Below are 8243 nucleotides of genomic sequence, written 5' to 3' on the forward strand. Positions count from 1 at the left end.
GCCCAGAAGCAGTGCTCCTAGGGCCCAGAGAAGGCACTCTGTTAGTCTGGATAAAAAGGATCAGGAAGCAGTATTGGTTCCCCAGGTGTCTGGGACCCCAAGACAAGGAATGGAGCAGGGCCCAAACTCGGAGGAGAGAATGCTGGCAGAGATGGGAGGGTGAATGAGGCTGGGGGTGTCAAGGCGTTGAGGGCGGATGGACTTACCCAAGAGAGGCCTGAAGGTAGGAGAGAGGCCTGGTGTGGGTCTTTCAGGCCCAGGGAAGCAGAGGGAGGTGAGGGCCAGGCCAGGCCCAGAAGCAGTGCCCCTGGGGCCCAGAGAAGGCACTCAGTCAGTCCCGGAGAGAGGCTGGAGAGAGGATTTTGTTTCTTAATCCATTCACTTAGCTTATGTCTTTTGGCTGGGGAGTTCAGCCACACAGTTTTAAGAATTAAACCTAGGTTTTTGTTTGTATAAAAATTTCTTCTAAAGACAATATCTTATGATGTTGCCCAGGCTGGTGTGGACTTCAGCTCGTGGGCTCCAGTGATCTTCATGCTTCAGCATCCTTAGTTGTTGGCCAATCTTTTAGAAGAGTTTTTGTTCTTAGAAAGAAAATTTAATACCACTGTTAGTAAAATACACAGAATGGCCAAATTTGATTGGATTAAACTGTCTCAGTGTACCCTCTCTTAATAATCTTTTGAGATTTCTTCCTACTTTTTACTAATCAAAATGCCAGATATAAGTAGACACCATTATAGGCCAAATATAATTAGACACATTTTCTGGTTTCAGAAAGTCCCTCATTTTTGCTTTTTCACAGAGTAATGAATTTGATAGCCTAGTAAGTCTCTAGAAGGTGTCTAATTTAGCACATTTGGCCTTTTACAAATCATGATTCATCTAGCAAGGACAGATTTCCTGGTAGAAGTTAGTCTAGTGTTGGTCATTATTGTACCATATGGGAAAGAGGAATGATTTTCTTTGAAAACTAAGTATATTTCAGGAAATCATTGATATGGGAAAATACTTAAAAAAACTATCATCTTTATATTAACCAAAATACATTTTTTAAATATTAAAATTGGGTAATAAAAGATAGAAGAAAATAATCACCTAAATGTAGCAGCAGCAAATAATTTGGAATAAATATCTGATTACTGAATTTTAAAGTGAAAATTTTTATCTGTACATTTAATTTGAGCAGAAAAACTCAAAGGAAGTGTAATTATGCATAAGTCAGACCCTTGCTTTAGCTATTTTCTCTGTAACCTGAGATTAGCCATGCTTGCTGTCTTTCACTGTGATAAATCTTGTTTTAGTCTTCCAACAAAACTATGTTTTGCACTCAACCAAGAATGTTATATTAAATGCAGAGATGGCCATCCGGGACAGCATATTCCTATGCATAATTCCTTTGGAATTGCTGGTGCTAACATACAATAACCAGTCAAGCAAGCATAACTCAGAATCTATCCTTGAGGTCACCAGGATGATAAGCAACTTTATTAGTGGTTGTGTCTCAGGGGCCTGTTTCCTCCAAGGGGTAGGGCCTGCTGTGGAGAATTGTCTGGGGAGAGTTAGCCATGGAGGGAGGGGCTTCTGGGCACCACCTTGGGATGGAAGCCAGGAACGGCACAGGGTGGAGGGCATGGAGACAAAGAAGGCCCTGGCGTCTCACCTGCATGGATGCAAGAGGGAGCATTTACAAACCTGGGGCAAGACTGCCAGCCGAAGATGCTTGAGTGAAAGTTAATGGAGATTGTGGGTGGGCGTGGAAGCGATCTGGAATGGCAGGCTGAGCTGCGCAGAACTGGGTGCCAGGTGTCGGGTGTTCGTTTCTTTGTGTTTCTTCATTTCCCCTGACCCAAGATATAAAATGAAAAATTCAGATAAAAATGTTATGTGTTTTGTTCGATAGCACCCTAAGCAAGAGACCCTAAAAAAACAGCAGGAAGATGAAAATTTAGTGGGACGAAATTGGTGCAAGTCAGCAGGAGGAAGGTGCTAAAAACGACAAACCATGGAAGTTTGGAAAAAGCTAGAGAGATGATGGCAGTGCTGATGTGGTTTTTACAATGGATTATAAAATATGTAACTAAAAAGGGGCCAGCCATGCAGAAGTGTGGGCCACAGTTGTCTTGTAAATGTGGGGGTATGTTGTGGGTATGTGAAGATTTGTTAAAGGTTGTCCAGAGGCTAGAAAATCTTTTACTGACTCTGGGCACAAATGGAGTGCCCAGAGAGGGGCCATGGGCACTTTGCATAATAAAAGATGTGCCCCAGGCAGGGGAAGCTGAAAAGGCTAGGGAGGTCCCAGCAGATGCAGTTGCAGAACTTGAGAGAGAGAAAAAAATGGGATACTTTAATTTGTGTACGGTCGAAGCACTCAGAGGAAAAGACACACAATACTAAAAAAGATGACCTAAAAATAAAAGTACCTAAAGCTGCCCCTCAGATTCAACCATTGATACAAAAGGAAAAAAAAAAAAAAGAAAAAGAAAAAAGCTAACAGTGCTATAACTAGGAAATACTCCATGCTGGAATTGTTGAAACTAGGAAAAACTTACAAGCAAGCAATCAGAGAGCCCCTAGCCATGAGGCTTGTGAGAGTATGGGACATGGGAGTAAGTGACCTCAGTCTAAGTCCTTCAGAAGCTTCACAGCTGAGTTATATAACCACCCATCCATCCTTGCGATGTAGGCTGTTCAACCTAGGTCAATGCAGTGGGGGAGCAGTCCTTAATGGAGTGGCTGGTTGAAGGCATTGAAGATACATGGTTGTCACCAAGGGAGACTAATGTGATTAGCAGGGGCTAGAGGACTATAAAGAAGGGCAGGCATTACTGAGAGAACTAGGTATGAGAAAAGCAATATATGATGTCCAGTTCACTGGGCCAGATGAGACTGTTCACCAGAGATATAAAGGAAAGCTTAATTCAACTAGGACCTTGAGAATGGCATGGGGCTTTAATGGTTTTACTAAGCCCTTTAATGGGACAGGATCTTTGTAAAGTGAGAGAGGCTTTGGCAAATCTAAATGATTCTGAGCAGCATGTAAAACGTGTCTGTAGAATAACAGAATATCATGTAAAAGATATGAAAAAGACCAGACAGAAGAAATGGCCCACTTGGGTTACTTGAAGACATATGTGGCAAGACTTATATCAAGCCCAAATTCCCAGAGAAAAAATTGATAGAAAACCAAATTCAGTATTAAGGCATTTCTGGAAGGTTTTAAAACCAGGAGAACAATTTACAAAAGACATTCAAAGGATAAAAACTGTCCTGGGGTGGTTAAGAATCCCCAAGGATTAAATAAGATGCATTTCTCTTCTGATAAAGGCTATACTAGGGGTGGAAGCAGTTTTTCTCACCAACGTCTTACCCAGAAACCAGGTGTGGGCAGTGAGGAGATGACAGATATGGCTACAGTCAGGAGGCAGACCCAGGGCCTGCCTGACCCAGGGCACCAACAAGTGCAGTGGGGACAGGAGAAAACCCCTGCCTCCTTAGCCCAGTGCAGGGCCAGGCAACTGGAGCCAACACCTGTAAGTGTATCAAGAATAAAAGAATACAAAGAGACTTAATGTAAAATCACCCAAGTGCAAAATGACACCAAAGGGATAACTGAAGATGGTAAAGAGCTAACCAAATTAATGCCTCATAACCATGGTATGGTACCTTACAAGGATCTATGGAGAAAACAGTTAATATGAATGGACAAAACTTTTCCATGCTGTGTGATAACTTACTTGTCTATGATTGACTTAATATATAATGTTAACCTTCCTTTGAGTGTTTTACAGATGTGAAACCCATTTGAAAGATACCTGAAGAAGCATTGGCCAGCTATAGCTGTAAGATTCTTGGGAGTTTTATGGTTGGGCAAGATGAAGACAGAGACTCCCAAACTATACAATATTAAGAAAATTTACAGTACCAGGGGTGGGTTGCCCCCCATGAGCTGTTGGTCAGAGACAGATCCTAGGGTCCTCAAATTCACCAAGGCGATTGCCACTAATGTCAGTTATACACTGAAAATGTTGGTAAAGACACTGCATGTTGTGAGTTTGGGAGGAAAAGAAGAGATGGAGCTGAGACTAAGCCCAAAACCTCCATGCCACTGGATGGATGATGTTCATAGTGCCAGAAGGTGCTATGCAGATGGTTGGGGAAGAAAGGATCCCCTATGATTCTACTCAACAATGGACCCCGCATGCTGCACACTATGGACATGCCAAGCAATGCCTGCAAGTGCAATAATGGCTCAAACAACATAGGTACAACTGATAAATTTCTAATTGGATAAGACCTTCTCCTAGGGGTGGAGCACACATCTGGTGCTGTAGACCAGGCCAATGCCTTGTGTCAAGAAAGGCTACAGGCCCTAGCAGGTACAAGTATATTGTTTAATGAATATAGTACTCCTACTGAGATATCTTCTAGGCATTTGTATTTACATTCGTGTTTGTTTAGATGTGTCTACTTCCTTCTATTTGTCTTTATAGTAAAAGAAACACTGCTGAGATAGATCAATGGCCATGACTTAAAGACAAATAATGGGGAGGCCCAAGAAGTCATTATCTCACCATAATACAAGAGAGATAGCCTTACATCTGTCACCTCCTCCAAGGCTCAGGGACCATAGTGGAAGATTGGTGGAAAGATAGTAAGAGCAGAGGAAAGGGGTGGAGTGTCCCAGGCGCCTGTTTCCTCCAAGGGGCAGGACCTGCTGTGGAGAATTGACTGTGGAGAGTTAGCCACGGAGGGAGGGGCTTCTGGGTGCCATTTTGGGACAGAAGCCAGGAACAGTATGGGGCGGCAGGAGTGGAGAGAAAGATGGCCCTAGCGTCTCACCCACGTGGATGCAAGAGGGGGCGTTTACTGACCTGGCGTGAGACTGTGGGCCCAAGTTGCATGGATGGAAGTTAACAGAGACTATAGGTGGGTGTGGAAATGATCTGGAATGGCGGGTCGAGCCGTGCAGAACTGGGTGCAGGTGTCGGGTGTTCATTTCTTTGTTTCTCCATCCCCCTCCCCCAAGATATAAAATGAAAAATTCAGATAAAAATGTTATGTAGTTTGTCCGATATCCCCCTGTGCAAGAGACCCTGAAAAAACAGAGAGCGGCAAGGCAAAAATTTAGTGGGACAGTGGTAGATGATATAGTGGAAGGAACAGTGTGTTAGGAACTGTGGACCTGCCACAGAAGAGCTGAAGGAAGCTTTCCATTTACCCTCACTCTACAGAATTGCAATGAAGAGTGTGATGATATACAGAGACAGCCTCACAAGGACACCCTGGTCCCATTATTCATGGCCCTCCACAGTGGAATTTGTAGTGCTCACATTGGTTAGAACAGGGAATTTGGATTTCAGTTTGTTGCACTGCTGGGGAAATTACCTTGTATGAATCACACCTCCAGGATTTGGTTTTTACCTTAGTGAAGTGGATCGATTGGAATTTGGTGGTTACAAATTCCAGTGTTTCCAGGAACAGGAAAATATTAGAAGTTGCTGAGAGTGAATGGCTCACTGGAAGAAAGAAGTGTATGTCCACACAACATTGCTTGATGAAACAAAAAGCTGAATGCTTCATGCAGAAGTAGACTGGCCATGCAGATGAGAAAACCAAGGCTCGAAGAGATACCCACTTACAAAATTCCAAACTTGAACTCTAGTCTTTTCACTAGTGATCCAAGCCCTGCCCCATCACCACACTAAATCCTTTCACTGACAAGGTCTGTGAGCTTGGTCTGAGAGAATCTTATAAGAGTGGGTTATTTTTCCTCACCCATGTCCCTTCTTTTCCCTCCCTCCCCCACTTCCTTCTTCCCTACATCCTTTCCTCTGTTTCTCTCTTTCCTTCTTGTCTCTGCTAAGTGAATTTATTTTTATTAAAATTATTAGCTCATGAACTGTACAAGTTGATGGGATTGACTGGCATTGTCACATGTTTGTGCTGTTTATCATGTTTATCACTTTTCTTCCACCCTCCCCCACTCCACACCCCCCCAGTCCCTAATAATCCTTTTCATTTCAGATTTCTTTCTCTTTCCTCTTTCCCCTTCTCTCTCCTTTCCATTCCCCTCCCTCTTTCTTCTCCTCTTTCTCATTCTTTCCATCCCTTAATTTTAGTTTACACATGTGTGAGAAAACATGTGATATTTGTTTTTTGTATTTATTTTATTTAACATGATGACTTCCATTTCCACCCCTTTCCTGGAAATGACAGGATTTCATTCATCTTTGTCACTGAATAATACACCATTGTGATGCATAAATAATAACACATAAACTTAAAAAGCTCACTCATTTGTTGACAGGCACATGGTCTGATTCCATATCTGGCTTTTGTCAGCAGCACTCAGTGCACATGGGTGTGCAGGTTTCCCATGTGCTCACATCATTTCCTTTGGTTGACAGCCCAGGAATGGGATAGCTGGATCATATGGTAGTTTTATTTTTAGGCTTTAAAGGAACCTCTCTACTAATTTTCATAGTGGCCTCATGAATTTACACTCCCACCAAAAGTGTATGTGTTCTTTTTTCTCCACATCCTATTTGTTATTTTTGTTTGTTTGATAATAACCATTCTGTCTGGGGTTGAATGGAATCTTACTGTAGTTATGGTTTCTGTTTTCTTGATGCCTCATGATATTGTTTTTTCAATGCTTATTGACCATTTATATTTTTTCTTTTAAGACCATTATGAAATGGTCTTTATAGACCATTTTCCCATTAAAAATGGATTATTTATTTTTCTTGTTTACTTTTTAAGGTTTTTTTATATATTCTTATTAATCCTCTGCCAGATAAATAACCAGCAAGATTTACCCCCATTCTGTACGTTTTGTTGACTATTTCTTTTGCTTGTACAGATTTTTTACTTGCTGCATTCCCACTTGTAAATTCTCACTTTGGTTTCCTGTGCTTCTGGAGTCCCATGCAGGAACTTATTGCCTTTATCCCAGTATCTAGATATGTTTTCCTCTAGTAGTTTCAGAATGTTCAGATCTTGCTTTAGGACTTTTGATTCATTTTGAGATATTTTTTTTCTCTTTCAAATGAACATACATTAATTTTATAAAATAGTGGATTTATGGCTCTCTGCTCCTCCCTGTTCTAGAGACAGCCGCATCTTCTAGGGCAGTGCCAGCCTAGTCCCTGAGACACCATGGTGAAGGTCGGAGCGAACAGATTTGGCCGTATCGGGCGCGTGGTTACCAGGGCTGCCTTCACCTCTGGCAAAGTGGATATTGTTGCAATCAATGACCCTTTCATTGACCTCAACTACATGGTCTACATGTTCCAGTATGATTCCACCCATGGCAAGTTCAATGGTACAGTTAAGGCTGAGAATGGGAAACTTGTCATCAATGGGAAGGCCATCTCCATCTTCCAGGAGCGAGATCCCGCCAATATCAAATGGGGTGATGCTGGTGCTGAGTATGTTGTGGAGTCTACTGGGGTCTTCACTACCATGGAGAAGGCTGGGGCCCACTTGAAGGGTGGAGCCAAAAGGGTCATCATCTCTGCCCCTTCTGCTGATGCCCCCATGTTTGTGATGGGTGTGAACCAAGAAATATGACAACTCCCTCAAGATTGTCAGCAACGCCTCCAGCACCACCAACTGCTTAGCCCCCCTGGCCAAGGTTATCCATGACAACTTCGGCATTGTTGAGGGACTCATGACCACAGTTCATGCCATCACAGCTACCCAGAAGACTGTGGACGGCCCCTCTGGGAAACTATGGCGTGATGGACGTGGGGCTGCCCAGAACATCATCCCTGCATCCACTGGGGCTGCCAAGGCTGTGGGCAAGGTCATCCCAGAACTGAATGGGAAACTCACTGGCATGGCCTTCCGTGTTCCTACACCCAATGTGTCTGTCGTGGATCTGACCTGCCGCCTGGAGAAAGCTGCTAAGTATGATGACATCAAGAAGGTGGTGAAGCAGGCATCCGAGGGCCCCCTAAAGGGCATCCTGGGCTATACTGAGGACCAGGTCGTCTCCTGCGACTTCAACAGTGATACCCACTCTTCTACTTTTGATGCTGGAGCTGGCATTGCCCTCAACGACCACTTTGTCAAGCTCATTTCCTGGTATGACAACGAATTTGGCTACAGCAACAGGGTGGTGGACCTCATGGTCCACATGGCCTCCAAGGAGTAAGAAGCCCTAACAACCCCGGACCCCAGCAAGAGGAAGGGAGAGCCCCTCAGCTGGGGGGGGTCCCCTGCCCTAACTAAGCCCC

At 43.5% G+C, this 8243-nt stretch overlaps 1 pseudogene; it reads left to right on the plus strand.

Moving 5' to 3' along the window:
* Nucleotides 1–7146: 7146 nt before the first annotated feature.
* Nucleotides 7147–8171, plus strand: LOC103724506 (annotated as a pseudogene).
* Nucleotides 8172–8243: the final 72 nt, after the last annotated feature.

Source organism: Nannospalax galili, unplaced genomic scaffold (assembly GCF_000622305.1).
Source record: "Nannospalax galili isolate Female #2095 unplaced genomic scaffold, S.galili_v1.0 scaffold751, whole genome shotgun sequence".
Lineage (NCBI taxonomy): Eukaryota > Metazoa > Chordata > Mammalia > Rodentia > Spalacidae > Nannospalax > Nannospalax galili.